Source organism: Calypte anna, chromosome 5A (genome assembly GCF_003957555.1).
Source record: "Calypte anna isolate BGI_N300 chromosome 5A, bCalAnn1_v1.p, whole genome shotgun sequence".
Taxonomy (NCBI): Eukaryota; Metazoa; Chordata; class Aves; order Apodiformes; family Trochilidae; genus Calypte; species Calypte anna.
The window spans coordinates 28,942,559-28,970,513 of NC_044251.1; the positions used below are offsets into that span (position 1 = coordinate 28,942,559).

Below are 27,955 nucleotides of genomic sequence, written 5' to 3' on the forward strand. Positions count from 1 at the left end.
TCTTTTTTCTTTCTTTCCTTGATTTTCTTTGGAGTCTCTCTGATGACACCACGAATCTGGGAATGAAGAACTTCTCAGAGCTGATTGGAAATGGCATTGCGGAGCTGAAACTTAACTGGAGGAAATATATCTCCTGAAGAAGAAAATATAATGCACTGTAAGGATCTGACTTCTGGTGAAAAATTCAAGCCTAGAGAAAACTTGTCCGCTTTGTTAGGAAGAATGGGTTGGACAATTTTCTTCAATTCCAAAGGATATCTGAATGCCATGCTGAGCTTAATCTCTGCAGCATGCTCTGTGCTTCTCATCTCTTCCTGATGCACTGCATGGTAAGGCCTTTTTCCTTTCTTTTAACAATAACCATATTTCTGTTGTGGTGAGAGCTAAAAAGAATAGCAATAATCAAATGAAAACTGAAAAATATAGAAAGGTAACGAGAGGATGTTTATTTGTACGGGTGCTTCCAGGAGCAAGTGTCCTGAATACTGCAGCAGCTTTATATGATCGCTTCTGTCTTTCTCCCTTGCTTTGTGACAGGGTGTGTGTGTATGTGTGTGTGTGTTTGTGCACACCTGTACTGCCATTTGCACTGGGACTATAACATCAGTAGCTGTATTGCACATATTTCCATGCCAAAGAGGATGTTTTATCATTTGATTTTACATTTGTCTCTCCTTTCCCCTCCCTTCACTTCCTTCCTCCTGCCCCCTCTTTTTCTGTCTGTCTCTCTGGGGTCATGGTGCTATACCTGCCCTGCACATCAGTTGTGCACTGACCACTAGAAGGCAAACAGAGAAGGTAAAAGAAATCCTGTATCAATATAAGCATAGTTGTGAATAAGTATTATCTGATCTTTTTTTAAAAAAAAAGCTATAGAAGGGTTTTGAATGTCTGCAAGATCTACAGGTACAGATTTACTTTATTTTGTTTCCCACATGAAACAAATACCAAATGCAGAGTTGGATGCTGTGTTTTAGATACAGGGGAGGCATATGTTTTGCACATGTCTGAAAGCCAAAAAATGACCACTGTGAATTATGAATATATTACTCTTGATGACCCAAGTCATAAAATAAGCAAACCCAGTACAAAATGTTCTCATATTAAGTAGGTTTTGTCATGTATTAACAGGATGTTGAGAATTATTATAAATTGCTTCGTAGTTGCAAGGTATCTTTCATTAAAAACTGTAATGTGCTTTCATCTTCCTGGGTGAAAGGTGCTAGGGGCATGAACAGCCCAACTTATCAAAAATTAGGGTCATTTTCAGGCAAGTGCCAGGCAGATCAGGCATTATATGAGTACAGTGAGTGTACTGAGGTGGAGGAACAGGTTAGCTTTTGGTGTGTAAACCAGAAAGCCTGATTTGCTTGTTGATTTTCTCTTCCAGAAATTAGGGATGAACTAAAAGATGCAAGAGTCATGATGCAAAATACATATATTTTCTTATGCATTCTGGGTGATGAGTGAGCTTGGAAGAGGGCAAGTTGAGTGCCTCTTGAGGTGCAAACTTTGGTAAGGGTAAGGTACCCTCTGCTCTGAGGGTAATCACTTGCAAATCCAGCTGCTTTTGATGGGGTTGGAAACAGAGCAGGAGCAGGTCTGTATGCAGGTTGTCACCAGCTGTCGAGTTGGGTGTGGAGGTGATGGGATCCTGGCAGCAGGTTTTGAGGGTGAGAGGGATGCAAAGAGCCAAAGCAAAATAGCCGGTCCAGGCCACACCAGGACTCATTAACAGGAATCACAGCTTAAATACTATTCAGAAGATGGACTTATAGTATTTCCTAATGCATCTCCTCCTTGTATGATGAAGGACTCTAGAAGACAATTTTTAGAGACAATATGGTAATGCAGCTTTTTCAAATCACTGCAGTGGGAGGAAACAGAGATGAAACAAACACATTCCTTTAGTGTAACAATTTTTCAGTATGGTTCAGCGGAACCAGCTTTGGTTTTAGGAGTAAAGGTTTAAAATATGCATACATGGGCATTAAAGTAGATTTTTTGTGTATTATGATATCTAAAATGTGTGACTAATATACAAACCACTGAGGAAAACTGAGGAAGGACAACAAAACCCATAAATGTCACCTTCCAATCTTCACTGTTGAAAGAAGCTCTTACTGGTGGAAGTGTTCCCTTCTGCTCTTTTTGTGAACATGGATGGCATCCTAAATTCAGCTTTCCCATTGCAAATCTCTCCTCACATCAACGGTTCTATTTCAATCAATGGGACAACTCAAATGAGTAAGAACTACTCATGTGAATAAATTATGAAGGATTTTATAAGACCAGGCTCTTTGATTGTCATGGCAACAGATTTATTAGGCTTCAGGCATAATTTGTGTTTCCCTTCTAAACAAAATCATCTTTCCTTTTAGCCACATGAATCTTTTTGCCTTGTAATTAGGACAAGAAAAATAGGTTAATTACATTCTTAAAGAATGTGCGACGATATAGATGCACTGTTAGTGAAGAATTACCAGAGTATGCAAAAGTTTACATCTGCTGGTGGTTTCCAAATCAGAGAAATGTTTTCTTATTAGAATCATTCATTGCCTTATTTATTTTTGTGAGTAGGTGTTATCAATTTTTCCTGCAACCCATTAAAAAAAAATCCTGTTAAATATCACTGATCTTTTAAGCATACTCACTATTATTAGGTTAAGGATATGTGCCAAGCTTTCTACTACATTACATGTGTTCATTATTTAGTTAATACATGATGTTCAGCTTTTTACTCCATCCATGGGCATATTAATCTTTACTGTATAGAAATACAATAGGAAGTCATAATTGTAGTAAATGTAGTAAATTCATACAGAATATAGATACATATTGAAATAGGAAGCATAAATTGCTTTTGCTGTGCAATTTTTCATGCTTATAAAGGTCTATATTCTTACATAACAAGTATAATTTCCCTCCCTGTAATTTGTAAAGAACAGTTCCTTTTCAAAATACAGTGCAGAGGAATTTTTTTGTTGCACTAAGTTATGCACAATGGAAGAAAGAAAAATACTGGAAAAAGCAAGCATTTTTTAAAAATACTTTAAAATCTATCCAGTACACGAATGCAGCAATAGGTGCATTTATTTATTTTATCCCTATAATAGCAACACATATGTAGCAAGAATAGTGGATTATTTTCTAAAGACTGTGTGATTTGAGGAGAGATCGTTATGATGATACAGGATGCTCATTGCCTTTGTCAGACATGTCTGTCAATGATTTACTGTGACTTAGAACTCCTTCTGTAGTGACATTTTTTAACATTTACTTTAAACATTTGCACAACATCTTTATTTGGCTTTCTCTGTCAATTCTAAAGCAAGTAAAATGAGGAATTTCCTTTCATTTTAAGTTACGATTCGGTAAAGTTCTGATGCTAAAAACACATGCATTAAATTTCAATCCATTGAACTGGTTCTTTAAATAAACCATGTGAATTAGAGCTTATACTGAAGAGTGGAAATACTTTCCACACTTGCATCAACTATTCCTAGTCAAGAAAAATGTATTTTAATAATACAACACATAAGCAATTCCTGTACTTGGAATGCCTTGAGCTGTGTTAACTCAAAAGCCAACAAAAACCTGATTTTTGAAAGGCCTGCAAAAATCAACTGAGTCTTAAACTTTTGGGTTTTAAACATAAATAGCCACAGAAATAATGTTTATCTGACAAGAAATTTCAGTAGATCAGCATCTTTGTTTTTCATGAACCAGGATAAAAAATTGATAAGGCCTAACAGCTTTTAAAAATTACAAGCTCCAAAAATCCATATGTATGGAAATACTGATTTCAAAATGACACAACATTTCATTTTAACATTTTTAATCAGGCTTTTAATTTGTTATAAAAAATGGGTTTGATATCTGCTTATCTATTTTTCTCCGTGAAAATTTTCAGCACTTTAAAATTTATTTATTTTTTTGACAGGGAAATGTTTTGTTGTATATTTTTTGACCTTATCTGCTGTAGCTGTCTTAATATTTATTGGCTCTCACAGTCAGCTCTTGAATTAGAAGCTCTCTGAAAGGGCATCTTTAGCACTACAGATCAGATAGGCCCATATTAGCTACTGAGAAGCAGTTTTTACCAGGTCTGTGGTAGACAAAAGCTCTTACTGTGATTCCTTCCTTTCATTCTTGTGTCTGCAACAAAAAGCAGGCTTCCATTTTACTGAGAGCTTTATGGATACCAGAAGTTGTTTCTACTACAAAAACCTTCAAGAGGCCTTAAAAAGGCATGCAGACAAGGAGCAGAATTAATGGTGTATTAGCATCCTTATTAAGTAGATAAGGTACTGAGGAACAAGGAGACTGCCCAAAGCTACACTGGCAAGGGAGGAGTTCAAAATTGAACCCAAATGTCCTTTTTCTAATTTCATCACTGCAAGGTTGCTCTTCATTTAATTCATTTTTTTGCTTAATGACTTGCATTTGGACTTTTAAGTTAATACTAGTTGAAGTATCAAATGTGAAAGGGAATTATTGGTGCATACTTCCTTTCCAGTCTGACACAATTGTCCTAATTTTTTTTCTCTCAAGCCATTCTGTTTGAATGTTATCATTACTTATGCAATTTCTATACTATGCAGGACAAGGAAATTCTTGATAAAACAAAAAAATATTAACTAGAAATATCCTGAACCTGCAATGCAAGTTCTGGGGGATGTACATGTGTATCTGTTTATGGTGTCAGGATTTAGGGGATAGCTCTGGGGGTATATAATAGTTTTGAGGGCACTAGTCAAATTTCAACACATAAAAAAATATCCAATTAAAACATAAAAAGACTAATGATTTATTATCTAGAATTCACACCATAATGAATCCAGCACTTATTCACAAAAAAATGACACAAAGAATATGATACCTAACAGCGATTCTTATTAACCTCAGGATGCCTCTTCTGTCCAAGGTAATCTTTCAGCTTTTTATCCTCTTTATGCAAAAAGAAAAGACAGTTTGTTCAAAATGTACTTAGTAGATAAAATTATGGCTGAAGTTGGGGAAAAGAAACATGCCTTGGCATTTCAATACAAACCTAGGAAAATTTTGTACACGTCAAGAAGCAAAAAAGCTTTTTGCAAAGAGTCTTGCCAGAGTTTTGAAACATCTGCAGCAGAATATCCCAGAATATTAAGGGGTTTCTGCCTCACTCTGATCTAGTTATACAGCTCCAGATGTGACACACCTCTGGATGCTGACAGCTACCATACTTACCCAATTACCCAATGACAAATTGATGTGGAAGTATCTAAGTCTGATTAAAAAGCAGTATTTCCACTGGAAAACTCATCTCATTTGTGTTCTATTCCCAAGAAATCATAAGAAAGGAACTTAAAATGCATCCTGCTGCATCAAGTGCACTCTTTTTTTTTTTCTGATGTGAACTTTTTACTGTCCTGCAATGGAAAATGGTTAGAAAGAAATGCCCCAGTCAATAGACACTTCTTTATCAGGAGCAATTACATAATTTGCTTCAAAGTGCTGTTCTCCAGTGCACAGGGCTCAGGCAGCAGGAGAATCACCTCCACTCTATTTTCATAAACAGTGATTATGCACAGAGTTGTTCACAGCCTACCTTAACCCTCTGTCCTAAACTAGACCTAATATTTTCTGTAAATAGAAAAAAAGAGGTTCTGAAAAGCTCTTCCAGTTAAGATGACAATTTTTGCAATGGACCTTGGATATCAGGATATATAAAAGTGTTTAAACTCATGCTGGTGTTTAAGAACGTACCATTTGGACCCTAGTTACTTTTTAAGACAGGAAAACTAAGGGCATCCTAAAACCTAGAAATATTTTCAGAAAAGTGAGATGTTACTGAACTATGTTAAGAATACCAGAAACTTTCCTTCAAGAAAGACAAGGTTGATGCTTGAAACAAATCCACTTAATTTTTTGGATGAGAAAGTAAACGACAAGCCTGTTTATTAAGACCTATGTGCTGTTGGAATTTCTGTTTTACTTCGTGTCTAAACCAAAAACTTATTAGAAGGTGTTTGTTCAGATACTCACAGCAAAGGTAACTTTTCACTGGATGTAGCAGCAATACAAAATACCTAGCTGGAGAAGATGGGATTGTGGAAGGACTTTTTAAGGCTCTGTTTAAAGTGGCTCTTAATGGATGACCACAATGGTCCTTAGGATAGTATTGTTTCTGTGCTGCTGAACATTGTACTTGCTCTCTCTTCATATTAATCATAGCTGGAAAACAAAGCATTCCTTAGGAAGAGTCATCTGTTTCTCTGATGTCATACCCATTTGGTTTGGGTTGCTGTGTTTTCATTCCATAGCAAATGCTTTATGTTTTATCAAAATGCTTTGGGGTTTGGCATGGCCAGGTGCTTTCTCAAAACACTGCTGTGGAAATGTCACAGTCTACATTGTACCTACTCCTTTGGAGCCACTCTGAGATTTTGTTACCTCAGAATAAAGGGAACAGCATCTTTAATATGACTTCATGTAATGCTCAGGTATTTTACTCTGTCAGGTCACTGGGAACATCCTGACTGTGCAATATGATGTACCTTGTAATGTGGTTTTAATATCTCTAGCATATCAGAGCTGATTGAGAAAGGGTTGATCTGTTACTTCTGTTCCTACTTGTTATCCTCTCAAACTCTACATTTGTTCACGTGTTTTCTAATTGCATTGGAAAGGATCACTGATATCTTTGCCTCTGGTCATTGTCTCCACACTGAAAAACATGCAATGGATGTGTAGTGCAGAAAGGCCCACAGAGCATTTGCGCCATCCATTCATTCTCACCACAAAAAATTTTGAGTCTTCCTCACTGAATTTTAGTCAGCAAGTAAAAGACCACAAGTCACATCTGCAAAGTTTCACAAGAAGAAACAGATCAAAAGCCTCACTAAATTCCTTTGAATAAAAAATAGAGTAGACCATGCAGTACAGAGAGAATCCTACAATAGTTTTGCTGAATCTGTTTCAAAATTTGTTTGTGATCTCCCATCTGGGTGTCATAGTTTTATGAGTACAGGAAGAAGGCACACCAAATGAGTATCATGGGAATTTTAACATCAGAAATATCAGTGCTCCCTCCCTCACAGCCTGCTTCTACCCATGGCCCTTCTCTGGAGCCTCATGGGGAGGTGCAGCATGTCCCTGCAGAAGTGAAGTGGTGCATGAAGAGAGAAACAACCTTTCTGAATCCCTGCAGGTAAAGCATGGGAGTAGTACAGTGTAAATATGATGCAAATAGACAGGATCAATAAGCAATTTCCTTCATACAACAGAGAAGGCCTTCCTGATATCATCTCTTTAGGGTTAGATCCCAAACTTTTGTATCAAGTAACAACACATGAATTCCTGTATATCTTAAGAATCCAGTGGGATGTCCTCCTTGCTCACACATCTCTAGCAGATGCACGTACAGACTGATCCTCCTTTATCCCCTTTTTGTGTCTATCCAAGTCTATGTGAGCACACATCACTAGCCCCCATGACAGTGTACCTGGGTACATCTGTCCCTGGTGTGTGCGCGGGACCCTCTCACCCCTTCAGTACATCCATGCACACCCCTCCTGCAAAGAGACTCAGCTGTAGGATCACTCCCTGTCCTGCCTCTCCAGGGACCTGAGCTCCCTGTCCCCTGTGGCTTATGGGCAACTCCTCAGCCCTTGGTGATGCTACTGACAGGCCCCTCAGCTACATAAATGGTGCGTGCAAAATTATGTCTCCCAGGTGATTAAACAGAAGAGCTAGCATGGCCTCATGGGCTGTATCCATGTCCCTCTTTTTCTCTTGGTGTACAAGCTCTGTCAATATGATCTTGTGGGCTGTAGCCATCACAGATGCTTACTGCTTCTCAATGCAAAGCCCCAGCTTTGTGCACAAGACTCAACTTTTACCCATGTGAAAAAGATGCTTGATTTGCTTTACATTTAAGGTGTGAAATGCAGCGCTTTGCACATGAATACTCCCGTGTCTTCTGTGCTGGGCTGAGAGCTACCATCCTACTTGGGATTGTCACAGCCAGTGTGAATTGAAGAAGAGCCAGGAAGTCTGAATTTAAGAAAGTTACCATTGCCTAAGTTCCTCACAGACACAAACTGCTGGGTCAAAGCTACTATCTGCTTCACACTTCTTTGTCTCCCGGTCTGGAGGTATGAAGTCCCATTCCCTCCTGTGCTTTTATAAGATGTAAAGATGCTGAGTTCTCCTGGAAATCAGGTTACAGCCACTGTGTGAATCAGCTTCCAGATCTGTTCATCTGAACCTTGCTTGTGTGTCCCAAGGTGAGGATTAATCTGCTAATGTTTGTAAAAAGCTATGTAAATGATCTGTATCATGCTGACAGGTCAAGTACTGCATTGCTCACTGGCTGCTCCTCCTGACAGTTTAAGATATATGCCAAACAATGTCTACACTTTCAGATGACATTTGCTGACATACCTTGAGTAGCTTAACCCTCTCAGGGTTTGGCCTTGCTTCCTTCAGCTTACTGATTGGGTGATGCAGCACAAATAATGTAAGGCTGATGCTTTTTCATATAACCTAGATTACAATAAATACATTGATTTAAGCTTGTGTGCAACCTTTGAAGGAAACCTCCTGGACCTGTTACAGCACTTGTGCAATTTGGGTCCTGAAGGACATCTGGAAAGAAATGAGGCTGAGCAGAGCTGGGTGCTCTGATTGGTGGTGGCAAAAAGCTGAGCAGAAGCTGCTTCTGTGAACCTTTGGCAGGATTTGGCCCTGCTGCACCTGCAGGACCTGCATCTGCTCAGAACAGCTGCAAGCCCCTCTGAGAATGTGAAGCTTACAAGTGGAGGTTGTGCTTGAAATCCCATAGATTGCAGATATTACCAGTTATTGAGATCAGGGCCTAACAGTGGTAGATATTGTACAAACAATTCAGCCTCTTCTAGGGAATTAACTTCTAAGTGAATGCAACTTCTATAAGTAACTCTGCAAACACACAGGACAACAGCAGGTGTCTCAAAGGTGAGTAATTAGTTTCACTGTTTTTTGTGAACTTTACTGCCTACCTGGTCCCAGCTATTGGCATCTCATGGATTTTTATATTAATAATTGGTTTGAATTATTAATACTTTAATTATCTTTAGTGCTTTTTGCAGTGCAGATGATCAGTGCCACAGATCTTTCCCGGTGTCTCTGTGGCTGTATCTATACTTTTTCTTTAATACCTAAGCTAGAAAGCAATGCTGCAGCATGAGGCAGGGGCTGTTCTTGGTACAAGCTGCTACTAAATGACAGTAGGACAGCCAAAAGAAAGGGAATTTCTGTGAATCTTGTCACATCATCCTCTTTTTGAGACAGCTGGAGCTGATAACTTAGCACGTGGGTCATTTTCTGGGACTAACACAGGGATAAGGGATAAATACCCGTGCTAGCAATTTGGGTGACTAAGTTATGAAAAAATATTTTTTGTTTCTGCCACTATTGCTTGCCTGGGCAACTTTTGCTTTCAAAGCCTAAATCTGTACCTGATGGAGTCAGCAAGAATTTGTGCCACTGCTTTCTTCTGCAACTGGCTCACACCACTGGTTCCATCATTACCCCCAGTAAGAGTTGCTGTAGTAGGAAATTTGGAGATTGTGACTTTGCATTTCATTTCTTTACCTGAAACTTTCTTTTCATTCTTTTAATGCTTCAGATATTTATCTACCACATATTTAGGGCTTAAGCAAATGTACAGGATAATGTGTGTCTCTGCACATTGCTTTTGCATGCAGATCTCCACTGGTACTGGCAGAGCAGCCCTGCAACTGGAAATCACCAAGGTTTAGCACACGTCTTGCTTAGTTTCACTCAAACAGTGTTTGTAAGCCTGAAACTCTGTGGAAATGATTGACAATGAAAGGAACTGATTTCTTCCTCCTCATAAAATGACTATCTCCATTTAGGGTGATTGTTTACACTCATACTAAGCTACCTGTATAAAGGTACCCAGCCTGCAGAGATCTAGCTGTATTAATGCAAAGGAAATATGGCAGGGTATGGGGTTCAGGGTACACCTAATGGGTGCAGCAGGGCTGTGGCTATGCTTTCAAGTAGCTGCTCCTCCTGAGGGTGCAGGCCCTTTGTACTTTTTCAGAAACTTAGGCACCCCTCTGGCTGTGTGGGAGATACCTCAGGCACGGTGATGTGGGAAGCAGTCCTGTGACTGCAGCAGAGAAATAGCTGATATTAGTCATAAGTGATTGCAGGTCAGAACAGGAGGATTTTATAATTCATGTTGAGGGTTTAAAATACCTTGTTTACTGTGCTGTTAAAGTATAAAGTTCTAACAAAATAATGAAGGCCAAACACCTGTAAATCTTCCTTTGATTAGATGACTAGCAGTATTCTAGTGTTTAAAGCTTTGACAGCAAAATTACATCACCACCCCCCTGCCTCCTCCCCCTCAAAACAAACAAACAAAAAAAAGTTTAAAGAAGTCAGGAATGAGGAAACAGAAGGAAGGCAACAGAGATTATGGCTCTTGAGAAAGGGCAATGTGCAAAGGCAAAGTTTTCCCAGTTTTCTTGGGTAGCAATTGCCATTTGGCAGCCATGAAGGAGAAGCAGCCACACGGTGCTTTCACAAGATGGAAATTGGAAATCCTCTGCTTGACGTGTTTTGTAGCTTTGCACAGCATCCTTCTGGCAGCACATACCTGCAAAGAGAGTGCTGAAGAGCAGGAGGGGTGGAGACAATGTTTTTCAGAACCCAAGTTGTCATGCTGACCAACTTCTCAGCTGCTCAGGGAGATGTCCTGCTCTGGAGGGACTCCAGAAGCCCGGACTCCCCATTCCCCACCTGATGCTGCAGGCACTCAACCATCCTTCCTGCAGTAGGCAACAGCATATACAGTAAAAATGTTATTGCAAGTACAGTGTGGAAGAGTTTGCTGCTAAATGGATGTGAAGCATATAGAAGGTAGAACAGGCCTCAAGGTGACAGAGCAAGATGTGCATGCAGATATCTATGCGAAAGCTGTTCTGGTCCTTAATTACTTGCAAATACCTGCATGTGGTGAAGTGCTGTGCTTTTTAAGTCATGCAGGTTTTCTCCTCAGTAATGTTTATTTGGCCACAGGGAGAATGTAGAGAGCACAACCATGACCAGAGTAGATGACTTTATCAGAGGAGGGAAGTTACCCAGCTTCACTGACAGATTTTTATGAAGGGTTTTCCAAGGCCAGCCTGAAGCAGCACATTGCTACAGATATTTTGACATTTGTAGTCCAAAAATCAGCTATATTCAAAGTAAAACACTGCCAGTGGGTTTCCATAAAAAGCCTCATTCTTGGATTATTTGTGGGGGTTTGAATGTAGCTGTAAATTGTACAACCGAATTGTACAACCCTTAGCTTTCTCTTGGAAGGACTCCACCAGCCTACATCCATCTTCCTTTCCCCCCCCCGAGCACACTGCTTTGCTCTGCAAGCTACCTGCAAGCACTCCCTGCCAGCCAGCAGCTCCTGCTTTGGCTTGCACCCTCCAAGCAAGCTCCAGGGAAGAAAGGACTGGAGTAAGGAAGGAGGAATTGGGAGACTCTTGAAGAGAGTCCTGATCTTCGAAAAGACAGACTTGGGAACCCTCTGAATGTTTTGTTTCAAAAACTAGCTAAAAAATGCTTCTGGCCCAACCTTAGCTTTCTGAAAATTTGACAGAATTAATTTATTCTTCATGAAACAGATAAACCTTGTGGCAAAGTGGCTGGAGGCTTTCTTACTAACAGATGCAGAATAGATTGTCCAGTTTTTCTGTGGCTGCTGCCATAGGTCCTTGTCTGATTATAGGCATGAAAAAGAAGCAAGTGTAAATATGATGCAGGCAGATTTATGGATCCCCAGAGAGGTTTTCAAATGACAAAAAGAATATAAATATTGGGTCTATGGAAAGAAAATATCCATTGTTAGAATCAACCCACAGGCTTGTACTGTGAAAAGCTTTCTTCTTCAAAACAGCTGTCAGGCCTCCTGAAAATTTAAACTGGGGTTTGTCTAGTGTAACTCTCACTTTCTATTTAAAACAAAAAATCAGAAGCATTAAACTTTTGTCTTGGATTTTTAAAATACAGGAAAGCTAATACAATTGCTGTACTAATGTAGAGTTATGAGCTTTTAGTCTTTCCAGTTTTTGGCAAAGAAAGGTTATGTCTTTTGATTCATGGAATAAGGCATTTCCCTATATAAATTTGCCATACTCTTTCTCTTCAGAAAAAGTTTTCATCCCTTCCTGTCCCCTGGGCCATTTGGCATGGCTCTTTGGTTTTAAATTGCCTGTGCTTCACTCGAGAACTGGCTGCATTTCAGTCACCAGTCACTGTGCAGATTTCCTATGTGAATTATTGGAGCATGCTTGGCATCTGGAGATCTAAGGAACTGAAAAGTATGGTTCACATATAAGACTGCAACTTAAAAGGCTTCCGGAGATGCAGAGCCAGATCTGTGGTGTGACTGAGGCAATGCCTATGCTGAACTCAACAGAAAAAGTCTCTGGGTTCCAAAAGGATGTTCCCCATCAGAGCCATGGAATGCACAATGGGGTTTCCAGCTTCAGCATAAAAATATTTTGACACAAAGTTCCAATCCTGTGAAGAGGACCAAAGGTTGTTACCTGTGTCAGTCATGTTTGGAAGAAACTAAAGATTGCTAGGATAAGCAAAATAGGACATAGCTTGAGGTTTTTAACTTAGACAGGCTTGTGTGAATGCAGTCACCAACTGGGAAATCACTGGAGAATAATGACTTAAAAAAAAAAAGGGAAATCTTTTGAAGGTGGTTTCTGTATCTTTTGAAGGTGGTTTCTGTAGCAGGAGAAAATGAAGAGGAATTTAGTTTAAGGAAAATTTTCAGAGTTGCATTAATTTATTTTCATTCATCATTTATATTGATGAACCTAATATCTTGATGATGATGATGATGAACCTAATATATTGATGACCTAATATCTTATTAGGCCAAATATTTTAAAAGTGGCAAGACAAGTGGCAAGAATGACACTGAATCAACAGTGACAGTGTCATTCTTAATGCTTTATTAATCATCTTCAGCAAAATAGTATGTAATGTGTAGTAGCAAAAAAAAAAAAAAAATGGAAAAAAGAAACTAGGCATATTTGGGCCTCTTTTTGTGGCCCTTCTTGAAGTCTTCAGAGCCATAGATCAACTGCTAGTGTTTAGTGACCTCCTGCCCAAGAGTATAGGGCCTGTGGGTGGGTCTTCTCCTATGGTTGGCACTTGTACAGTGCATAATCTAAGATGACACCGAGCCTTGCAGCCTTATGGGAATAATATTTTTCAGCAGGATGTTTGTTCTTGAATATTTTCTTCAATGTACTGTGTTACATGCTAGAACATTTTTTTTCATCGTCTTGAGTGTATGTCCTACATTTCCTCTCTGCTTTTTTTTGTTGCATGGTTTTGATTGTAGCCAACAGCAAAGGTCAAAAGACATTTTACTGTTTCTATTTCTATGTTTCTGTTAAGATGAATTAAATTGTTGGTGCTGCAAAAACTTGTTAAAAAGCTTATGCTGCAAGATTTCAACCATTATAAACTGAAGCAGAGCTGAATCAGATTAAACCAGAAGGTCCAGAGTGACAATGTGGTCCAAAAAAATAGGGTACTGCTCTGGAAACATTAAAAAGAATTCAATTCTCTGGACTTTCAATGGGCAGCTTCAAGAATTAAGGTAAAGGTTTTCATCTTGCTCTGCCTCGGGTTTTCTGGATGGGTGCTAGTGTGACACTGTATTTTAAAGTACTTTGGACATTCAATTTTTAAATTACATAGTCTTAGTCCCTTTCACATTAAACATTAATCAGTACAACTACCTGTTTAATTTACCTTACGGATACATTCTGAAATTATACTACCTAGGAATGCTGATATCATTGAATAGGTTAATTATTTACCAGTGTCTGTGAGTACTCCCTATGAGGTATCATCTTTCAGTCCAGAACTGAACCAGCACTGAGTTCTGCCCATCAAGCAGCTTTCTATTTCTTTCCTACATAGTGAAGTGAATCCATAGGTTTTTCTTAGGATATGAATGATTCAGGTGAGAATTTTCAGGTTAACTGGAACTAATATTTAGTTCAGCCTTTTATATTAGCCCTCAAATCGCCCTTGGGAAAGATTGGTCCAAGTGTCTCTTTTTAAAAAAAAAATCAAAATATTCTTTCAATTCCCAGATATGTGAGTCATGCAGGATTATCCATTTTTTTCCTATCTATTAGAATTTCCTTAAATGTCATGAACTGCCAGTACTTGAATATTGCTTCTATGATTAGTGCTTATTTCCAAATTTTGCTTTATGAGTGAAAGATCTTCCTCTCACCAGAGCCTACAGAGCATCATTCCACTGCAAGGCTGCCTGCCATCTTCCATGGATTTTAGGTGGTCCATGGCCACGAGTGTTGTGTTTTTGTGTTTGTTGTTTTTTTTTTATTCTCATTGCTCCCAGTCACCTTACCCCAGAACTCCTTAATGTTGCCTTGATGTTGATCATGAACAGGGAAGAAATGGATAAACATCTCTCTAGAGGATGATTTGGCTTTAAAAATTTGAGTAGAGCCAAATAGATACTTTACAAATGTGAGCATCCTAACCAAGAAATCTTCATTCCTATAGGGATATCATGACAGCTGCTAGAATAGAAAACAGGTTTGTGTGAACAAGAAGAATATCCTGGGCAACAAGTCATAACAGATGTACACTTTGTTTAGAAAATTAAGTTGAAGGAAGCATTCCAACCTACTGTTTCTAGGCATGTTGCTATTTATTTACTTATCACACCATGTCAGTGGTACTCAGTGCTCTCACTGTGTTCTAAGGGTACTGAGTCTTACACACATTCATTTCCAATTGCCAGTTTTGCATAATTCAGATACTGTGCATATTGTATTTATTATTAGGAGCTTCTTTATTGCAAGTAATATTTTTAAATAATATATTACATTTTTTTAAAATCAGGGTTAAATTAGGCTTTCCATTCTGGTGGCATAAATCCAGATTAGCTTTCCTTTTAACAGAATTTTTACTCAAGACTTTATGAACAGATATTGGCTTGGTGTCCATTGAAGAAAAATGTAACAAAATATCCATTTATATCCCTCAATCCTTAAGAAGAATTATGAATATGCTACTGAATACTCTTGAGATAAGAAAACAGTGAAAATTTTCAGGTTTGTGCCTATGTTCTCAATCTTATTCTCATTTTATATGGGCATTGTTTTAATTTACTGGCACTACATTAGAGTATGTCAAGATGCATCATATAAACACACACAATTTACTGTGACCTTGAGGCAATGTGATATGTGTGTTGCATTACATTAGATATCAAAATATGTTCCTTACATAGTGCCATACCCACTGCACAAAAAGAAAGAACAGGGGTAGTTAGGAGTACTGTGCAGAGTTGGAAGGCATATGCAAATAATCTCTTCAGAGCTATAGCTACATGATTTGTGCATTTTTAAAAAGAATAGGAATAAACTGTAGGACAAAAATTAATCCAAATGACTTTGCTCCATATGCAAGGCGACATCCTTTGCTGACCAAAGGAAACCTCTGAACATCAGGAGTTATGTTGCTGTTAGGGTGACCAAGCACTGGCAAAGGTTGCCCATAGAACCTGTGGAGTCTCCATCCTTGGAGATATTAGAAAGGTGTCTGGACATGGTCCTGGGCAACTGGCTGTAGGTGGCTTTGCTTGAGAAAAAGGCAGACCTTCAGAGGTTCCTTCCAATCATTTTGTGACTCTCTGATGTCCACAACTCACACCAGCAAACACTTGGTACAACAATGTGCCAGTACCCAGGGGACTGGAAATCTAACTCTTCTCATACTCTTTCTTCACTGCCCATCCTGATGGCCTTCCCATTTTGTGGGTTAATCATGCCCTTTTCACTCTTGAATCACACTTCTCTGTGCCACAGAACTCTACCCTGAGCCCTGATGAGGTGTCACCTCACTCGTGATTTTCCAAAGTGCTACTCCTTGCAGAGCCAGCTTGTTTCCCCAGGAGCCTGGGACATGCACAAGTGGAGCTGCTGCCTCTCCCAAGTGCCCTGCATCCTCTGAGCACCAGCCAGAGGGGCAGCTGCTCCCATGGATCCAGGGCCTGGCTCTCCTGGCTCTTCTGTGTTTGTGCAAATTGACCTTCAGCAACTTGCTTCAACCTTCTAGTTTTACCCTCCCCCTTCCCATACTCCATACTGTTGCAATTTTGTAAGCTGCTTGGGATAGGCATCATTTTCACTCTGTGTCTGGTTTCTAGCCCAGACGTCAGCAGGGGTTGCCACATGCTGCTGCAATATAAATGACTAATGTTGATGATAAAAGGTGTGGGAGCTAGTTGCTTGGAGTGTTATCCTACTTTGATAAGTTTGTTTTAGAAACTAGCTTCTCATATTTTCTGTTTTTTTTTTTTTTATCTTATTAGGTCAAATATTTTCAAAGTGGCGAGAAATTTTCATCTGCCTCCTTTTTTGAGTGCACATCCCAGGACTTTTGAAAGAGGTTTTGAAATTTTCAGAATATGGATAGTGTTGCTGTAGTTGTGCCAGCAGCCTTCAGCATGAATTGCAGGTTATTGGCACCTTTAAGAGTCACCTGCAACTGTGTCCTAAAAGAGGCATTCAATAGCGGAGTGCTCTATTTTTAAATTTGGGCTGATATAGGTAATAATTACACACAAAACAGTATGTGAAAAGAACATTATCAAGGTTGCACAGCTCAGCACTTGAAGCTAAGAAATTCTGCAAGTAAAATTGTCTCTACTCCATTAATTTGCCACCTTGCACAGGTGCATCAGTCACAGACTATTTTTACCCAAGATATGAGTCTCGCTTGGTGTGCATAATAGATGACACAGTTTGTGAGTCCAATACTTGATTTTTTTTATCACTTTTCAATTCATAGCTCAGATTCTGCTGTGAAGGCAAAATTAGTTCCTGCTGGGGCATTCCAGTGTGTTCCACAGAGCAGGTCCTTGCCCACATGCAAGCACTGACTAAGGTTTACAGTACCTTAATAGCAATTCGTGATATTAATGCTCCCTAATACAGCTGGTATCTTAAGGCAAAAAAAAAGAGTAAGTTTACAAGTATCCATACCTGTGAATCCCTGATGTAATTTTTGTTTTTAGGGTACGTGGCAGCACATACTGCAGCACCCATTGCCTTTCCCTCCAATGGCCACTACTCACCTCTTTCAGATATTCAAGGCTCCAGGCCAAAGGCAGGCTCTCAGAAATATAAACAACTTTGAAAAGTGTGGTTTGAATGAGTTGTCCTGTTCCTCAACATCTCATGCCTACAGACATGACTGCTGCTTCTCCTCTCACTTTCCTGCCATCTTTTAAATTCTGCAAAAAAACCCAGAAGAATCCTACAAGCAAAAAAAATTTTCTCTCCTCTTCTATGGCAAATGCACTGTGCCCTGACTGAAGCTGGAATCTGGAAAACAGAACAGTGCTTAGCTAAAACCTACCTGATAACACATGAACACAATGAGGCTGAATGTATCTTGGATCACTTTTAATTGTGCAATTTTTGGCTGGTCCTTGGAAATAATGGAAAAAACAAAACAAAACACACCACAAAGAATTTATTTTTGAAAAGCAAACTGAGAACCTTTTGCTCTTCAGACTTTCATAGTGACAATTGTTGATGTCATTTCATCCTGTTGAGGGTAATTAAACAGGGAAAAAAGGGTAATTTCTTTTTAAAACCAATCACTTAAAAATAAACACATTTCCAGATGCATGAGACCTTCTTCAGCACTTATATCAGGATATCTCATCTACCATAAAATTGCTAATGAAGTGAAGATACTTGAATATTGTACAGAAAAAATGTTGTCAGGTTTCCTTACGGATAAAACAATGATTGGTTTACAAGCATCATTCCTGTAAGTAGAAAAAACGAATCTTTGCCATAAAATGCTATCGCTGAGACAAACAGTTGGTATGCATCATCCCAGACCAAATAGTTATACTTTTTAAGAGTTACAAAAAGACCTGAGCACAACTTTCCTAAACCAGAAAGTGTCAGGTGGTTTTAATTATTTGCAATGTCCCTTAAAGTGTCTGAAATTAAATTTTGGAGTAAAGGTATAGTTGGAAATGAAAGATTCTAGGTTGTACCCACAACCAGCTCTTTTCTAGAGACTCTCTAGTTCTATATCCCTCAGGCTTCCGCACCCTTTTCTGGTGCATGTTTGTTTTATAAGGAGGGGTCACTTTTGTGGTAAAGACAGGGAGATCCATTATAGACCAAACTGTCTTCTGGCCTTAACTGAATTTAGAGATATTATACAGAAAAAAAATAAAAATTTGTGTACTTTTTCCCATCTCTTAATATTTCTTAAAATCTTCTGAAGCAGCTCAGTTTTCATTCCAACATGCAGCAATGAGGGCAGATCTTCAAATTGCTTTTGACAGAGGTTATGTGCCTTCTGGCAGATAATGGAGACCTGTCTTTCACTGAGACTTGGGTATTGTATTTTTTCTTTTACAGGGCTTCAATCTATTTTTGCTCCTGAAAGAGAAACCTGGAGATGCCCTTGAAATAGAAAATGAGGTGCTGAAATCTGGAATGATAGAGAGAAACACTTCGGCATCTTCTTCTTTCACATAACCATATCAGCTCCTGCTACTTTGATCTGGAAAAAATACAAATTTTAAGACTTTAAACAGGGCTATTTTTAAATTAATATTCCAGCACCCAGTGGTATCCACGGTAGCTTTATTTGTTTTTCTGTTGGTTTTTTTTTTAAGTTTAGGGAAGATGTGCAAAGGACTAAGAGAGAGAACTCTGAATTGAAACTTCAAGTCTATTGTGTCATAGTTTCTGGGGTGTGGGAGGGAGACACATTAATGGTTTTTCTCTCCTTTTTTTCCTCTGGATGAAAAAGGTTCTATCAACCTTGGCATGTAGAAATTATAAAATCTTTGGAGGAAGGACAATATATCTTCAGTGCAGTGTCCACATTAATAATAGAAACCTAGTAAGATTTTGTCCTTTGTTGCTCCAGAGCCCTCTCATACAACTATATAAGGCTGCAAGAATGGCAAGAAAAATAACCAAAAGCATGAAGTGGCATCTGTATGAGGAAATAACTAGACAGAGAATTTTCAGTCTTGAAAAAAGATGCCTACAGGGATATTGTACAAGACATGCAGCATTCTAGGTGGCCTGCAGAAAAAAAGCCAATTACTCAACGTTTCCCAAATTAGTAACAGGTTCAAATTACAAGTGGATACCTTTTCAGATGTCCCTTAATTATCTTTTGAGCTCATTACTAGAGGACACTGCATAGAAAAGAAATAATAACATACGTTCAAGCAGCAATTAGACAAATCATAGAAAACAAAGTTATGAAGGGTCATTAAACCCAAAGAGGAAGTTCTTGACCTGCAGCTTTCTGGACTCTAGTTAGTTGTCATGGGGTAAGCATTTCTACAGGCATGCTGTGCACTTTTGGCATCAGCTCATGGCAAGGGGATGCCAGATCAGCTGGGCTGTGGTGTAGCTCCCTTTAGCTGCTTCCATGCCCACTAACACTGCAGTGTGTTTGGCCTTCACTGAGCATGTGGCAGTTCTGGGAATCTCCACTGTGGCTGCCTTTCTGTTCCTTCCCCACTGATGGGAGAGTGCAGCTGTGAGATACAAAAGGTCTGCTCAGGGCTGATGTTTGGTTTCTCTTCCCCATTGCAGCTGCCACTTCTAGGGCAGGAGTCTTTCCAGGCTCTGCAGGATGGAGCTCAACAGACATTGTGTGAGGAAGGAGCCTGAGAGATCAGTTCCCCAGCACTGTGTCCACACCATGCAACTTTCATTTCTCAGCATTGTCCATTGCAGCAGAGCAGTTAATTGCCCGAAAATGGACCACACTCAGTCAGTGTTCTTTAGAACCGGTGCGTTTGCACACATGGCAGAAGGATTTATGTGAATAAAATAAGCATAGACCCTGTAATTCTTCCTTTATTCTTATTGATAGAGAGGGGGCTAGAAGTTAGCCACAGGAAGAGTGTGAGGGAGTTTTGACTCAAATGTCTGAAAAGAAGTACAGAGTATATGAAAGGAAGAAAATGGCACATGTTTGCTGGAGAACCAACTGAGATTCAAACCCTTCAGCATCTGAGCATTAGCACCAAGTAACCAAGCAGAATGCTTTGCGTCAGGGAAATGGGTTGTGAACACAAAACAGGCCAGTATAAACCAACCAGAATTAAACTGAAATTTCTCTGCTGCTTGGGCCTAGCTGGAAAAAACTGAAGTGTTTGAAAAACGCTTCCAATGTGGGTTTTGGTTTGGTTTTGTTTTTTTTTTTTTTAATAGACTTAATTTTTCTTCATAGTGCATCTTGTATCAAATGTGAAAGGGCTGTGGGTTAAAGAGTGACTTACTCTCATTTCAGTCAGGTTTGCTTCTTTCACAGGCTAAGACTTGTGAAACCTTATGAATCCTGGTATGGCAGAGCTTGCTGTAGATGGAGGAGCTAAAGGCTGTTTGTGAACCCCTGGCTAACACAGCCTGCACAAAGGCAGGAAAAGGAGCGCTGGTAGTAATAGCCTGGTATTTATGGATCATCATGCTACAGATAGCTGAATGGCTTTGTTTCTAAGATAAAGATACTTGTGCTCAAAATATTTGGTCTCTTTATAATACAGGTTAGGTATCCTGAGCACTTCACTATTGTGCAAGATTCCAGAGACACTGATGAGGAGGAAGAATGTAAAGCTGGCTGCAAGTCCTTTACCTTTTCTGAGTTCTGAGCTGCTGGGGAGACAAAAACAGCTCCCAGAGCAAACTGGATCAGGCCCCCTGACGGAGCCCTCCAGTGCGTTACCTCTTTGAATTCTGCCCTCTCAGAGTAACCTTTTTTGCTGCTGAGTGCTTACCTTTATTCTAGAGGATGTTGCACATTACTGAAACCTTTGGAAATATCCTGGCTGTAGTGCTATAAATAGTGTGAATTTCCCACTGATTAAAACTTGCCAGCATAGCAGCAGCCTGACATGGGCTTATTTGCCCACTTGCAGACTACACAAGTGCTTTTGACCACTCTCCACTGAGACTTCACTTCAGACACCTCTGTCTCTCTGCTCGCTGCTTGAGAGCGTTATTGAACCTGGCTCACATTCCTTCTCTTTCTGATCTTTTCCTTCTAATGAAACTCCTCTCTCTGGGTAGCTTTCCTTGTCTCTCCTTTCCCTTTTCTTATGGCAAGCATCTTCTTAGGTAACCTGCTTTCTCCTGTGTATTAGTTGCTGCTAATTGTATTTTGCCTTTCAGTTCTGTGAAATCTGACTTTTAAAAGAAATGCAAATGTGTGTCCTTACACCCACCAGTACTTCTTTGAGCAGGCTCTTGAGTGATAGGTGACACCACACTGTGTTAGTAGAGTTTAGGAGAGGCCTTACCCAGGCAAAATGGCAAAAGGATTGTGCCATTAAAGACATGATAGAAATGAAACCATTCCAATGTATTCCTTAGAAAAAGAGCTGCTAATGAGCAGTCTGTGCTTCCTGACTTTGTCTTCCTCCCACACATCACTAGCAGCAATGCAGTATCCATTTAACTGCCCTGTTCAGCATCTTGCCTGGAGGCTGTCTAGGACCTTAGTGGAATACCCAACTTTCCCAAGTCTGCCATGGAGAAAAATGAGGTTCAAACTACTTTTTAGGAGGAAAGAAACAAAATTATTTGACTGTGATGTTCAAGTGGGGTTAAATACTCGAGGAGCCTCTCTTCCCTGCTTGGTAATTCAAGCACTTCTTTGGGAGATAAGGGAAGGTGTCAGCTCCAGCAGCATCTGAACTCACACTCTGCTTTGTATGATTTCTGTGCCCTCTTCAGTTTGCTAATCAAAACAAGTTTCCTCTGTGTGTTTCTTATCCCCAGAGGCTGGAACTCTACTCAGAAAATTAAAGCTCTCTTATCTCTTAATGTGTCATCACAGTTAATAGCCTGGGGACTGTAAACAAGTTCAAATATCAAAACAATTTGGCTGGTGATTGTCTGTGATTATGGATAAAGAATACAAAATTTGTGCTCGCTGATATTCAAGCTAGATTGAATACAAGGAGCCAGATCCTCAGCCAGTGTAAACAGAAGTGGCTCAGCTGAACTCAGGGAAGAGGCTGCTTTGTACCGGCTGAACAGCCAGCCCTGGGAGCTTTTGAGTTTTCATTCTTGTTTTTCAAAGTGCCAGATAATACATGACAGCACCAGCTGATCAGGAGGAACAGTGAGGGCCCCCGGCAGAACCCAGACCATTCTCCTCTCCACTGGCTGCCCAGGAGTTCTGCTTCTGCTGGCTGCACCCTCCGCTCAGCCTCTTTGGGGACCTCATGAATAATGACTTAGAAGAGAAATGATTTAAGATTACAACACATTTTCAAGAGCAAGTCAAGGTGCCAGCATGTTCTAAAGCTGACAGCTACATCGGAGCAGGTACTCGGCAAGGCATGTGCTTTGTATCTTTGATGTGCCAAACATACACTTTCTGCTGCCTTTTCCAAAGCCCTGCCGCTGTGCTGTCATCTTTAGCTCAGTCACTGCTCATGCTGAGAGTGAAGAGACAAGTAAGGATTATCTTCTCTTGCTAGCAATGCTTTGTCTAGTCCAGGGGGCTGTTTGAAATGACAGTCACGTGCAACACGTCCCCCAGATTTGGGAGATGCTAGTGGGTGTATTTTAGAGCACTGCTGGATTTAAATTTCATGTTAACATCTTTCTTTTCAAAGTGTTTGTATGACCTCACTTCTGGGTGGTTCTTCAAGGAATCCCACAGATGAGAAACTGAGGCAGAGATTAAGTATATTTCCCATAGATATATATAATATGTCAGCAGTAGTGCAAGGAGATGAATGGTGCAAGGACTGTCCTAACCGCTGAACTGTTCTTTTTTTTCCTTGTGCAACATACATGAAGTACCTATCTTTTCAAAAGGCTAATGTTAGATTAATCATGAACTAAGTAGGAAATACATTCATTTTGGTGTAGCAGGAAGGCACTGTTCTAACAAAGTAGTAATTAAATAAGAGGGATTGCTATTAAAGAACTGTTAGGTCTGGTGCTCTCCACTCCTTCTATCTCAGCATTTCCATCAGCACTTCTGGGTAAGGAAAAGGAATGTTTCTGAAAAACAGGAAGTTGCACCAGAACAATACAGAAGGAAGAAAGTGCAAAAATACGAAACAAAGTCAAATGAATTAAAGAAATTTCCAGAAGATAATAATAAAGGCTACCCAGAAAGCCGGAAGATTTTCTATTTACTTAATTTGGGTAATTATACTAAAACTGAGAGCAAATATTTTCACAGTAGCAAAAAGCACCCACAAACACCAGCCAGCCAAAATACCACTCTGGGCATGAGGTCTGTGAAGGTCAAAGGCTTGAGTCTGCCATTAGTAGAGTACTCGTCGCAAGGTGAGTCCTTAAGTATGGAGCAATAATTTTGATTCTGGTCTCCTCACAGTTCAAAGTCAATGCTTACCTTGATTTCAACAGTGCTATATTTGGCAAAGTACTAATGTAATTGTATTTGGTCCTAGTCTTACCCTGTTTGAATGTTAAATGCCTCTTCAAGTTTGTTGTTTTCTCCCTCCCAGTTTAGGTGTTGTATAAAATAGTGAGCAGTGTGGACCCACTGGAGCAATCCCTGCAGGGAAATTAATGGTGCCAGTGTCCACACTACATATGTTTTTGGGGTTTGTCTTCAGACCAACTTTTGTCTGGACCCCTGCTTCCATAGACTAAAATTGCTTTAATAGTGTATTAAGAGCTTTTGGAGTACATCTTTGGGTGTAGTTTCATCCAAAAAGAATGCATCTCATTCAGTCTCAGGCTGGATCAGATCACTGGTTGGGCCAAATGCCCATGCACATAGGCATGACTGAAGCAACAGAAATGACCTCCAACAAATCACACTGTGCCTCAGCCCATGTATAAACTCTCATCTGCTGGTGCCTCCTTGTTATTCCTTCATGTTCATCATGGCCCCAGTCACCATCTTCTCCATGCATATTTCACTGCATCAAACTGAAAACCTTCTCTCTCAGTTAAGTCCCCTTAGAGGAACAGAAATAATATGGCAGCCTAAGTCACACTGACAGTGTTTGGATTTGAAACCCCTCCATATCTCCTCGCAAAGGGAGAAAAGTGATTGTGAAGCATCATATCAGAGGCTGTGTGGTCTGAGACCCTGTGTCTCTCAGTAACCAGTCATGGGGCCCTGGGAAAGACTTGGATAACAAGGCAAGGACATGGTGGTATTTCCCCAGAATACTTTATTAGCTTCCAAAAAATTCACAACTCAAGGATTTCCTCAGCCAGAGGCTTTGTCTTTATATCTAATAGCCTTTGATATGTTTTTTTCTTTTGTGAATTATTTAACTGCTTTTTAGATTGATGTTAATTTTAGGATCTGATGTCCTGCAGGAAAGAGTTTGACACTAACTTCATGCTGCACAGTTTGGATTTACTAAGAAAAGGCTGGGGAGGTTAATAAGAGGGGTTCAGATGCATCCATGATGCCTCTGCTCAGATTAATTCTAGAAATAGGATTGTCTGGCACATGTGCTGCAGTCACCATGCCTGCATTAAGAGTGTCAGTGGATGCAGCTGGGGCTCTGCTCTGTTTTGTGGGGGTTATGTTGATGTGAATGGGAAACTGTGCAAACCCTGTAGAGATGTAGAGAGACCCATTGTACCTTCTCTGGCTTTTTTGAGAGACAGAGGGTTTCACTAACAAGATGCTTGGGTATGACTATATTTCTGGGGGAGCCAGAGTGCTGACTCAAAAGCAGCCAGCAAGGGCTTCACCCTCTCCTTGGATACTGGTATTACAGGCCTGGGATTTTATTAGAGTGTATTTGTGATCCCACTTGGTTTTTCAAGTAAACAATGAAGTGCAAATATTTGGCCAGAGGGGAAATCTCCCACTTTCTCCAGTGAAGGGGAAAGGAACATGATATCCAAATGACTTCTGGCTTTCTGGGTGAAGCAGTGACTGCACATCATAGCTTGGGATATGGATTTGTGGTCTGATGCTGTGTAGAGTTGATGTGGTTGGGCTGTGAGATGATTGTAAATGGCTTTGGTAGGAATTCTCCTGTGACTTCCCTGAGTCAATTTGCTTAAGATATAACTGACTGCACGGTGGCAATTAATAAGACAGAGAGGGCACCCTCTATATGCAACCAATCCCTCCTCTGGACCCCAGCTGGGGGTAAATATGACAAAGCCCTTCTGCTGCTACAAGTTCCCACTGACCTGCATCTGTCATGGGTACCCTCAGGTTACTGACTCCCTTGTTTTTTTCTTTTAATCTGAATCACTTGGTGACATTAAGGTAAAACATGTAAATGCTCATGCAAGTGTAAGTATAAAGGCCAGTGGCATTTTTTCTACACCCTACCACTGCTTCCTGCAGCAGAAACATCACAGGGTATGGTTTGCAGCTTGGAAGACAACTGCTAAGCATTGCCTGAGCCCAGCTGTTGGCAGATCAGTTTGCTTTGGGAAGCTAGCCAGCCTTTTTCAGTTTTCTAGGGCACTCCAATTTGCCTGTGAGATCAGAATTAGCAGCGTTAGATAAGCACAGATAAATAGAATTTATTAATTTCTAATTTGAACAAGCAAATGTTTACCCAGGTCTCGATGCCTGGCTGGAAAACCAAAGGAGTTTCTTTGACTGTGGCTCCAGCAGTGGTGGGAGTGAGGGCTGGTCCTTCTCTTGAACCATCTTTTTTAAGTGGTTCAGGGGCTGGGGGTGCTGCCTGGGAGATGGCTGTATCCTCCCTGCTGGCAGATCGATACATTTCAGCTCAATGCACTGCAAGTGACTTTTCATCCTACATTAAGAATGAGGAAAATAAAAGCTAAGATGGATGTTATTTTAGTTCTGTTTTTATTTTGAATTATTTATTGGGAATTCACTGCTGTCTTCCCTTGTTGTCAGGAGACAAAATGCCTTTGTCTTTGGTGGTTTTTCCTATTAAAAAGAAATGAGGTCTTCCCAGTTTTGTTTCCCTCGTCCACGTGCTTCTTGGTACTCAAGTATAAATCAAGGGTCTCTGGGATTTGACATGGTGGTCTCTGGCAGTCCCAATGCAGGCAAGGTCCCCATTGATGCTGGGGGAACTCACTCCTCGTTCATACATTTCTGACCAGTTCTGTCACAGCATTGCAGCTGAGTGATACATGTTACAAACGATCCCTTGGCACATAAGCATAGAGCGTTAGGAAGGGTTAGAAGTAATCTACAGGCTCATTGAACTGCTGTTTTAACTAAGCATTTACTAAATACGTAGTAAAAATAGTAAATATTTTAAAGTGAATTCTTAATATAACTCTTTAGGGGGAAAAAATTCTGCAATTGGCTCCACTCTTAATATGAGCTTGGAAACTCACACTAACGTTTTGTTTTAATGTTTTCCTTTCTGAATCTAGGTTATCCTGAAAGGGAGGATAAAGAAACTGGCCACCAAGATGGTAATCACTAGTGGAAATGAAGAAGATAAAGGCAGTCAAGAAAAGGAAAGCAAAGAAGAAACCATCTTGGCAATGCTTGGAATTATTGGGACAATTCTGAACCTCATTGTGATCATCTTTGTGTATATTTACACAACATTGTAAACTAGAAGGCATGCAAATAGGCAAGCTAAAACGGCCATTAAGAGTGACAACAAACTTTGCTGAGTATTGACAGGTTGTTTAATCAGAGTTGACTGTGTATTATATTAACACATCATAAAAGCACTGCCTGCAGGCAGCGAAGGCTGAAGCACAATTAATTTAACAAGACTTTTTCACACAGTAACAAGCTAATCTCTTCTCTCTGCCCTCTTCCTTTTGGTTTGGTTTTTGGTCTGGGGGAAAACAACTGCCATTATGTAAGCTGTAGCTTTGATGAAATCCACCACGGATTAAAAAAATAATAACAATAAAAAAGAAATAACGAGAGAAAAAAAAACCAGAGAAAGAACGAGAGAAAGAACAAAAAGAAAGAAAAAGAAAGTAAGAAAAGAAAGAAAGAAAAAGAAAGGAAGAAAAGAAAGAAAGAAAAGGAATTGAAGGAAGAAAAGAAAGAGAAAGAAAAAGAAGAAAGACAAAGAAGTTGTACACTATACACAAATAACAATGTATACTGTATACTTGCAAAGATTGAACTCAAAGATAGCTTCATAGCACAGATCACTTGTCTGTTAAGTCAAATGATTTTTTCTTTTGGTTTTTGCTTATACTTACATTGAAGCTGACAAGCTTTTTATTTAGAATGAACATATGGTGCAATCACAAAAAACCCCTCACAATTCCATTGAGCAAGGTCTGCCTAAACATGATAAAATGTTGGGAGAAATATGCTACGTGATTATTTTACCTTTCTCATTTGCTTAACACCTTTGTCTGTTCATACCAATGTTTATAAATATATATTTTTAATAAATGTGCTATATTTTTAGCATGAACCAAATATTTGGAGACACTTGTATTCATGCAGCTAAATTTTGCTTGATGAAGTGCCCTTTTTGACAATGGATGTTATTTTTCTCAGCAGTAATACAGCAGTCTTGTTTGCAGCCCTGTCACTGTAGTTTGAAGCAAGCTCACATCATGCTCATATGCATGACTTGAAGTTGGAATGTCAGCTGAAAAGCATTGCTGCTTAATACGGGAAATAGCAAAACATTGTAAGGTGACCTTTGGAGACTGGTTGCAGAAAGAAGGCTCTATTTATAGCTTAAAAAAAAAAAAAAAAAAAAAAAAAAAAAAAAAAAAAAAGTAAATTAAAAGAATACTGAGGCATCTCAGAAAATATTATGAAATTAACAGGATTTATGGATTTCAAAATCTGGTCACATTCTTTAACTACTTATATTGAGAATATCAAGCAGAGGTTTATGCAGCTGAAATGAGAAATTTAGAGAGCCTGTAGTGAGTGGCTT

At 39.6% G+C, this 27,955-nt stretch overlaps 1 long non-coding RNA gene across 1 annotated transcript; it reads left to right on the forward strand.

The window, feature by feature from the left end:
* Positions 1-26,994, forward strand: LOC115598476. The gene is made up of 2 exons (XR_003987682.1): positions 1-329; positions 26,460-26,994. It is a non-coding gene; the product is annotated as an uncharacterized LOC115598476 (long non-coding RNA).
* The last annotated feature ends 961 nt before the right edge of the window (positions 26,995-27,955 follow it).